General features: G+C 30.4%; 1 long non-coding RNA gene across 1 annotated transcript in view; it reads right to left on the bottom strand.

Annotated features, from left to right (window-relative positions):
- LOC143242936 (uncharacterized) overlaps nt 1–9,526 on the bottom strand; it is a 42,554-nt gene extending 33,028 nt beyond the window's left edge. The window contains exons 1-2 of the long non-coding RNA XR_013023473.1: nt 9,375–9,526; nt 6,653–6,743 (exon numbers count right to left, since the gene is read on the bottom strand). This is a non-coding gene — a long non-coding RNA (uncharacterized LOC143242936). The remainder of the gene's footprint in view (nt 1–6,652; nt 6,744–9,374) is intronic.
- Between the last annotated feature and the right edge of the window lie 1,361 nt (nt 9,527–10,887).

Raw genomic sequence — 10,887 nt, forward strand, 5'->3', positions numbered from 1 at the left:
GGTTAAACAGTTAACTAGATATAAAGTTAAACAGTTAACTAGAGATAAGGTTAAACAGTTAACTAGATATGAAGTTAAATAGTTAACTAGAGATAAGGCTAAACAGTTAACTAGATATGAAGTTAAATAGTTAACTAGAGATAAGGCTAAACAGTTAACTAGATATAAAGTTAAATAGTTAACTAGAGATAAGGCTAAACAGTTAACTAGATATGAAGTTAAATAGTTAACTAGAGATAAGGCTAAACAGTTAACTAGATATGAAGTTAAATAGTTAACTAGAGATAAGGCTAAACAGTTAACTAGATATGAAGTTAAATAGTTAACTAGAGATAAGGCTAAACAGTTAACTAGAGATAAGGCTAAACAGTTAACTAGAGATAAGGCTAAACAGTTAACTAGATATGAAGTTAAATAGTTAACTAGAGATAAAGGCTAAACAGTTAACTAGATATGAAGTTAAATAGTTAACTAGAGATAGAGATAAGGCTAAACAGTTAACTAGAGATAAAGTTAAACAGTTAACTAGAGATAAGGCTAAACAGTTAACTAGATATGAAGTTAAATAGTTAACTAGAGATAAGGCTAAACAGTTAACTAGATATGAAGTTAAATAGTTAACTAGAGATAAGGCTAAACAGTTAACTAGAGATAAGGCTAAACAGTTAACTAGAGATAAGGCTAAACAGTTAACTAGAGATAAGGCTAAACAGTTAACTAGAGATAAGGTTAAACAGTTAACTAGATATGAAGTTAAATAGTTAACTAGAGATAAGGTTAAACAGTTAACTAGATATGAAGTTAAATAGTTAACTAGAGATAAGGCTAAAGAGTTAACTAGAGATAAGGCTAAACAGTTAACTAGAGATAAGGCTAAACAGTTAACTAGATATGAAGTTAAACAGTTAACTAGAGATAAGGCTAAACAGTTAACTAGATATGAAGTTAAATAGTTAACTAGAGATAAGGCTAAACAGTTAACTAGAGATAAGGTTAAACAGTTAACTAGAGATAAGGCTAAACAGTTAACTAGAGATAAGGTTAAACAGTTAACTAGAGATAAGGCTAAACAGTTAACTAGAGATAAGGTTAAACAGTTAACTAGAGATAAGGCTAAACAGTTAACTAGATATGAAGTTAAACAGTTAACTAGAGATAAGGCTAAACAGTTAACTAGATATGAAGTTAAACAGTTAACTAGAGATAAGGCTAAACAGTTAACAAGATATGAAGTTAAACAGTTAACTAGAGATAAGGCTAAACAGTTAACAAGATATGAAGTTAAATAGTTAACTAGAGATAAGGCTAAACAGTTAACTAGAGATAAGATTAGACAGTTAACTAGAGATAAGGTTAAACAGTTAACTAGAGATAAGGCTAAACAGTTAACCAGATGTGAAGTTAAACAGTTAACTAGAGATAAGGTTAAACAGTTAACTAGATATGAAGTTAAACAGTTAACTAGAGATAAGGTTAAACAGTTAACTAGAGATAAGGCTAAACAGTTAACTAGAGATAAGGTTAAACAGTTAACTAGATATAAGGTTAAACAGTTAACTAGATATGAAGTTAAATAGTTAACTAGAGATAAGGTTAAACAGTTAACTAGATATGAAGTTAAACAGTTAACTAGAGATAAGGCTAAACAGTTAACTAGATATGAAGTTAAATAGTTAACTAGAGATAAGGCTAAACAGTTAACTAGATATGAAGTTAAATAGTTAACTAGAGATAAGGCTAAACAGTTAACTAGATATGAAGTTAAATAGTTAACTAGAGATAAGGCTAAACAGTTAACTAGATATGAAGTTAAATAGTTAACTAGAGATAAGGCTAAACAGTTAACTAGATATGAAGTTAAATAGTTAACTAGAGATAAGGCTAAACAGTTAACTAGATATGAAGTTAAATAGTTAACTAGAGATAAGGCTAAACAGTTAACTAGATATGAAGTTAAATAGTTAACTAGAGATAAGGCTAAACAGTTAACTAGATATGAAGTTAAATAGTTAACTAGAGATAAGGCTAAACAGTTAACTAGATATGAAGTTAAATAGTTAACTAGAGATAAGGCTAAACAGTTAACTAGAGATAAAGTTAAACAGTTAACTAGAGATAAGGCTAAACAGTTAACTAGATATGAAGTTAAATAGTTAACTAGAGATAAGGTTAAACAGTTAACTAGATATGAAGTTAAATAGTTAACTAGAGATAAGGCTAAACAGTTAACTAGATATGAAGTTAAATAGTTAACTAGAGATAAGGCTAAACAGTTAACTAGATATGAAGTTAAATAGTTAACTAGAGATAAGGCTAAACAGTTAACTAGAGATAAGGTTAAACAGTTAACTAGAGATAAGGCTAAACAGTTAACTAGAGATAAGGTTAAACAGTTAACTAGATATGAAGTTAAATAGTTAACTAGAGATAAGGTTAAACAGTTAACTAGATATGAAGTTAAATAGTTAACTAGAGATAAGGCTAAAGAGTTAACTAGAGATAAGGCTAAACAGTTAACTAGATATGAAGTTAAACAGTTAACTAGAGATAAGGCTAAACAGTTAACAAGATATGAAGTTAAATAGTTAACTAGAGATAAGGCTAAACAGTTAACTAGAGATAAGATTAGACAGTTAACTAGAGATAAGGTTAAACAGTTAACTAGAGATAAGGCTAAACAGTTAACCAGATGTGAAGTTAAACAGTTAACTAGAGATAAGGTTAAACAGTTAACTAGATATGAAGTTAAACAGTTAACTAGAGATAAGGTTAAACAGTTAACTAGAGATAAGGCTAAACAGTTAACTAGATATGAAGTTAAATAGTTAACTAGAGATAAGGCTAAACAGTTAACTAGATATGAAGTTAAATAGTTAACTAGAGATAAGGCTAAACAGTTAACTAGATATAAGGCTAAACAGTTAAGTAGAGATAAGGTTAAACAGTTAACTAGATATGGAGTTAAATAGTTAACTAGATATGAAGTTAAATAGTTAACTAGAGATAAGGTTAAACAGTTAACTAGATATGAAGTTAAATAGTTAACTAGAGATAAGGCTAAACAGTTAACTAGATATGAAGTTAAATAGTTAACTAGAGATAAGGCTAAACAGTTAACTAGATATGAAGTTAAATAGTTAACTAGAGATAAGGCTAAACAGTTAACTAGATATGAAGTTAAATAGTTAACTAGAGATAAGGCTAAACAGTTAACTAGAGATAAGGCTAAACAGTTAACTAGAGATAAGGTTAAACAGTTAACTAGATATGAAGTTAAATAGTTAACTAGAGATAAGGCTAAACAGTTAACTAGATATGAAGTTAAATAGTTAACTAGAGATAAGGCTAAACAGTTAACTAGAGATAAGGCTAAACAGTTAACTAGAGATAAGGTTAAACAGTTAACTAGAGATAAGGTTAAACAGTTAACTAGATATGAAGTTAAATAGTTAACTAGAGATAAGGTTAAACAGTTAACTAGATATGAAGTTAAATAGTTAACTAGAGATAAGGCTAAACAGTTAACTAGATATGAAGTTAAATAGTTAACTAGAGATAAGGCTAAACAGTTAACTAGATATGAAGTTAAATAGTTAACTAGAGATAAGGCTAAACAGTTAACTAGAGATAAGGCTAAACAGTTAACTAGATATGAAGTTAAATAGTTAACTAGAGATAAGGCTAAACAGTTAACTAGATATGAAGTTAAATAGTTAACTAGAGATAAGGCTAAACAGTTAACTAGATATGAAGTTAAATAGTTAACTAGAGATAAGGCTAAACAGTTAACTAGAGATAAGGCTAAACAGTTAACTAAGAATAAGGTTAAACAGTTAACTAGATATGAAGTTAAATAGTTAACTAGAGATAAGGCTAAACAGTTAACTAGATATGAAGTTAAATAGTTAACTAGAGATAAGGCTAAACAGTTAACTAGAGATAAGGCTAAACAGTTAACTAGAGATAAGGTTAAACAGTTAACTAGATATGAAGTTAAATAGTTAACTAGAGATAAGGTTAAACAGTTAACTAGATATGAAGTTAAATAGTTAACTAGAGATAAGGCTAAACAGTTAACTAGATATGAAGTTAAATAGATAACTAGAGATAAGGCTAAACAGTTAAATAGATATGAAGTTAAATAGTTAACTAGAGATAAGGCTAAACAGTTGACTAGAGATAAGGCTAAACAGTTAACTAGAGATAAGGCTAAACAGTTAACTAGATATGAAGTTAAATAGTTAACTAGAGATAAGGTTAAACAGTTAACTAGATATGAAGTTAAATAGTTAACTAGAGATAAGGCTAAACAGTTAACTAGATATGAAGTTAAATAGTTAACTAGAGATAAGGCTAAACAGTTAACTAGATATGAAGTTAAATAGTTAACTAGAGATAAGGCTAAACAGTTAACTAGATATGAAGTTAAATAGTTAACTAGAGATAAGGCTAAACAGTTAACTAGAGATAAGGCTAGACAGTTAACTAGATATATAGTTAAATAGTTAACTAGAGATAAGGTTAAACAGTTAACTAGATATGAAGTTAAATAGTTAACTAGAGATAAGGCTAGACAGTTAACTAGATATGAAGTTAAATAGTTAACTAGAGATAAGGCTAAACAGTTAACTAGATATGAAGTTAAATAGTTAACTAGAGATAAGGCTAAACAGTTAACTAGATATGAAGTTAAATAGTGAAATATACGAAATGGTTCACTTACCTAAGTAAATTTTATATTTAAATTTTTGTTTTATGAAAACCAATCTCAGTTTTGTTAGTTGTTTCCTTAAAGAAACCAGAAAGCCTAACGTCCCTGTTTTATTAGTTATTTACTTAAGGAAACTTGAAAGTCTAACATCCCTGTTTTGTTAGTTGTTTACTTAAGGAAACCTGAAAGCCTAACGTCCCTGTTTTGTTAGTTGTTTACTTCAGGAAACCTGAAAACCTAACATCCCTGTTTTATTAGTTGTTTACTTCAGGAAACCTGAAAGCCTAATATCCCTGTTTTCTTAGTTGTTTATTTAAGGAAACCTGAAAGCCTAATCATCCTCTGTTTTCTTAGTTGTTTACTTAAGGAAACCTGAAAGCCTAATCATCCTCTGTTTTGTTAGTTGTTTACTTAAGGAAACCTGAAAGCTTAACATCCCTGTTTTGTTAGTTGTTTACTTAAGGAAATCTGAAAGCCTAACGTCCCTGTTTTGTTAGTTGTTTACTTAAGGAAATCTGAAAGCCTAACGTCCCTGTTTTGTTAGTTGTTTACTTCAGGAAACCTGAAAGCCTAACATCCCTGTTTTGTTAGTTGTTTACTTCAGGAAACCTGAAAGTCTAATTGTTCTTTGTTTTGTTAGTTGTTTACTTAAGAAAACTTGAAAGCCTTACCATCCTCTGTTTTGTTAGTTGTTTACTTAAGGACACTTGAAAGCGTAATCATCCTCTGTTTTGTTAATTGTGTACTTAAGGAAACCTGAAAGCCTAATCATCCTTTGTTTTGTTAGTTGTTTACTTAAGGACACTTGAAAGCCTAATCATCCTTTGTTTTGTTAGTTGTTTACTTAAGGACACTTGAAAGCCTAATCATCCTCTGTTTTGTTAATTGTGTACTTAAGGAAACCTGAAAGCCTAATCATCCTCTGTTTTGTTAGTTGTTTACTTAAGAAAACCTGAAAGCCTTACCATCCTCTGTTTTGTTAGTTGTTTACTTAAGGAAACCTGAAAGCATAATCATCCTCTGTTTTGTTAGTTGTTTACTTAAGAAAACCTGAAAGCTTTACCATCCTCTGTTTTGTTAGTTGTTTACTTAAGGAAACCTGAAAGTCTAATCATCCTCTGTTTTGTTAGTTGTTTACTTAAGAAAACCTGAAAGCCTTACCATCCTCTGTTTTGTTAGTTGTTTACTTAAGGAAATCTGAAAGCGTAATCATCCTCTGTTTTGTTAGTTGTTTACTTAAGAAAACCTGAAAGCCTAATCATCCTCTGTTTTGTTAGCTGTTTACTTAAGGAAACCTGAAAACCTAATCATCCTCTGGTTTATTAGTTGTTTACTTAAGGAAACCTGAAAGCCTAATCATCCTCTGTTTTGTTAGTTGTTTACGTAAGGAAACCTGAAAGCCTAATCATCCTCTGTTTTGTTAGTTGTTTACTTAAGGAAACCTGAAGTGAATGTAATTTTAGTCTTGTTACCATGAAAATTCTCTATTATTGTAAAGTCCATCATAAAGGAACAACAATGAAGACTTTTGTTTGTAGTACACTAGATGTAATGTTATTTCAACATACTGCTTTGAACTATGAAATAAATTATAAAAAATTGATAAATGTAAAGAAATACATCATTAACTCTTACCCCGATCTTGCACTTCCATTTATATTCCTAAAAGTAGCAGTACTTTATCGAAATAACTTTTTAAAGATCATAATGTGTCTTGTCACATTGTATAAGAAAGACATATTGAAACAAAGTATTATCTTCTCTGTGCATAAAGTTCAATAACAGATGGAATGTACTGAAATGGACAAGAACTAACCCTAATTGTTATTATACTCAATGATGGGCCTTCTTTTATATTAAATAAAGGAAGATTTAATGCCTGATGTCTTACTGAGGTTTGCAGACATCAACATAAATTTTTATATTTACAGTCAATGATACCTGGATTGAAGAGTGGAGAAAAGTCGTATTCCATCAGCAAAGCCACAAATCTGAATAATATCATTTCTTGTCAACCTCAGGAGATCAGAGCCTAAGACATTAAACAGAGATAATGAAAGAAAACATCTCTCACTAAAGCAAGCTGTGAATGTGACAGCAATGGAAGAACTAGTTTGGGAAAGGGGTACTTTAATATAATTTCAAAAATCAGAAAAACAAAAATTCTTATCAGGAAAATTGAGAATAACATAATATTGTTATCTCATTGCTAACTTCACAATGCTGTTAGAAATTTATAAAACATTGTGTTGTATATTCTGGTTTTAGTTATCTAAGTAGATGGAACCACTGTAAGCTGCAGAACTAACAGCATAAAATTATACAGTTTGAAATAATATGAAGACTTAGTTATGTCATGAGCTATTATAATTATCTATCAAGCTCTACCTTAAGGTAATATATGGAGCAAAGAAGTAACTTGATTATGATTAACTTGTATGGTTATAATTTGTAGGGTATAATTTATACTCAACATATCAAAGTGCAGCAACTTGTATTTGTGTACAAAGTGCAGCAACTTGTATTTGTGTATTTTTCAGACAGAATGAACAATTACTATTTCTACAAACTTTCTTTTGTTCACTACACAGAATTATTGTTTAGCAAATTACTTATTTCATATGTTTTGATGATATCTCATGAATTATGTCCTAACAATCAACAAATCTGATGTTATGTGACAAAGTTACATGTACTACCAGAAGGAAGTAGCAGTTTTTCAATAAATACCAGAAAAAAAAGAAATCTACAAAATAATTAATGAAACTTCTGTAGCTGTTAAAATGATAACAAAATCCCTTCAGAACAAGAGTTGTTTGTCAGAAACAGTTACATCAGTGTCCACACAACTCTATTGTTCCCCATGATTCAACACTTGCACTTGTCAACAGAGATGATTGGTATCACAAGTAGAAACATGTGTGTTTCAAAAGTTGTTTTTGTCAATTTACAGACAGAAGATTATCAAAAAGGTTTCAAATAAATCCCTCTGTCTCTGACTTGCTAACTTCAGTTTGTATGTGGTAGGCTACACTCATTTATATGGCCGAGTTACTTCTCAGTACACGTTAATAATAAATGAACTATTTTAATTAGCCATACAAATATAAAAACTTTCTCCAAAATATATCTAACACCAAAAAAAAATAGATTTTAAACTATGCTATTAGTTTACTATAAGGACAATGAAAAGATACCAGATCTGTACCCTATAACAGGAAGAGATAAACTCTATGACTGAGATAAGTATACAATTACTTACCATAATAACTACTGAAAATCTCAACATACTAAGACAGTCTATATACAGTTACTTACCACAATAACTAGTGAAAGTCTGAACATACAAAGACAGTCTATATATAATTACTTACCACAATAACTAGTGAAAATCTCAACATACTAAGACAGTCTATATATAATTACTTACCACAATAACTAGTGAAAATCTCAACATACTAAGACAGTCTATATATAATTACTTACCACAATAACTAGTGAAAGTCTGAACATACAAAGACAATCTATATACAGTTACTTACCACAACAACTAGTGAAAGTATGAACATACAAAGACAGTCTATATACAGTTACTTACCACAATAACTAGTGAAAGTCTGAACATACAAAGACAGTCTATATATAATTACTTACCACAATAACTAGTGAAAGTCTGAACATACAAAGACAGTCTATATATAATTACTTACCACAATAACTAGTGAAAGTCTGAACATACAAAGACAGTCTATATACAGTTACTTACCACAATAACTAGTGAAAGTCTGAACATACAAAGACAGTCTATATACAGTTACTTACCACAATAACTAGTGAAAGCCTGAACATACAAAGACAATCTATATACAGTTACTTACCATAATAACTAGTGAAAGTCTGAACATACAAAGACAATCTATATACAGTTACTTACCACAATAACTAGTGAAAGTCTGAACATACAAAGACAGTCTATATACAGTTACTTACCACCACAACAACTAGTGAAAGTCTGAACATACAAAGACAGTCTATATACAGTTACTTACCACAACAACTAGTGAAAGTCTGAACATACAAAGACAGTCTATATATAATTACTTACCACAATAACTAGTGAAAGTCTGAACATACAAAGACAGTCTATATATAATTACTTACCACAATAACTAGTGAAAGTATGAACATACAAAGACAGTCTATATACAGTTACTTACCACAATAACTAGTGAAAGTCTGAACATACAAAGATAGTCTATATACAGTTACTTACCACAATAATTAGTGAAAGTCTGAACATACAAAGACAGTCTATATACAGTTACTTACCACAATAACTAGTGAAAGTCTGAACATACAAAGACAGTCTATATACAGTTACTTACCACAACAACTAGTGAAAGTCTGAACATACAAAGAGTCTATATACAGTTACTTACCACAACAACTAGTGAAAGTCTGAACATACAAAGACAGTCTATATATAATTACTTACCACAATAACTAGTGAAAGTCTGAACATACAAAGACAGTCTATATACAGTTACTTACCACAATAACTAGTGAAAGTCTGAACATACAAAGACAGTCTACATACAGTTACTTACCACAATAACTAGTGAAAGTCTGAACATACAAAGACAGTCTATATACAGTTACTTACCACAATAATTAGTGAAAGTCTCAATGTACTGAGACAGTCTATTCTGCTTGAGCCACTGACTAACTTCTGACACAGTAGCATCCAATGACAGGGGACATGACTATAATAAAATAAGAAAACCTTTAACCAGAGCTTATCCTGTCTAAAAAATACCACACTTAAAATCTGCCAGTTAATGTAGCTTTAGTCTTCTACGAGTTACTTTCTAATAATTCTATTTGCAATATATACAGTTCAGTGTTTCTTAAAACCTTTTTTATTTAAAGGCTAATAAATGCTTAATTTACACTTTGAATAGTATTTTAAAAATCATTATATATTTTTTTATGTTACTTTATAAGTATTTACTTTTAAAACAAAAGACAAGTTACTATGTTATAGTAATATTCTGAGGTATCAGGTACCAGATTATAGTAACATTCTGTAGGTGTCAGGTACCAGATTATAGTAACATTCTGAAGGTGTCAGGTACCAGATTATAGTAACATTCTGAAGGTGTCAGGTAACAGATTATAGTAACATTCTGAAGGTGTCAGGTAACAGATTATAGTAACATTCTGAAGGTGTCGGGTAACAGATTATAGTAACATCCTGAAGGTGTCAGGTAACAGATTATAGTGACATCCTGAAGATGTCAGGTAACAGATTATAGTGACATCCTGAAGATGTCAGGTAACAGATTATAGTGACATTCTGAAGGTGTCAGGTAACAGATTACAGTAACATTCTGTAGGTGTCAGGTACCAGATTATAGTAACATTCTGAAGGTGTCAGGTACCAGATTATAGTAACATTCTGAAGGTGTCAGGTACCAGATTATAGTAACATTCTGAAGGTGTCAGGTAACAGATTATAGTAACATTCTGAAGGTGTCAGGTAACAGATTATAGTAACATTCTGAAGGTGTCAGGTAACAGATTACAGTAACATTCAAAGGTATCAGATAACAGATTATAGTAACATTCTGAAAGAATGAGGAAACAGATTACAGTAACATTCTGAAGGTATCTGGTAACAGATTACAGTAACATTTTGAGGTATCAGGTAGCATTTCCCCTTGATGGACTCAGCAGATAGCCCAATGTGGCTTTGCTGTAAATAAACACACACACACACACACACATCAGGTACCAGATTATAGTAACATTCTATGGTATCAGGTAACAGATTATAGCAACATTCTAAGGTAGGAGTAACATATCACTCATGTATCCAGTAATACAGAACTGATCTTTAGTCTTCCCTGTCTTGGCTGTGTTTTAATAGGCTAGTAACTGATCTTTAGTCTTTCCTGTCTTGGCTGTGTTTTAGTGGACTAGTAACTGATCTTTAGTCTTTCCTGTCTTTGCTGTGTTTTAGTGGACGAGTAACCGATTTTTAGTCTTCCTTGTCTTGGCTGTGTTTTAGTGAACTAGTAACGGATCTTTAGTCTTCCTTGTCTTGGCTGTGTTTTAGTGGACTAGTAATGGATCTTTAGTCTTCCCTGTCTTGGCTGTGTTTTAGTGGACTAGTA

Source organism: Tachypleus tridentatus, unplaced genomic scaffold (genome assembly GCF_004210375.1).
Source record: "Tachypleus tridentatus isolate NWPU-2018 unplaced genomic scaffold, ASM421037v1 Hic_cluster_2, whole genome shotgun sequence".
Taxonomy (NCBI): domain Eukaryota; kingdom Metazoa; phylum Arthropoda; class Merostomata; order Xiphosura; family Limulidae; genus Tachypleus; species Tachypleus tridentatus.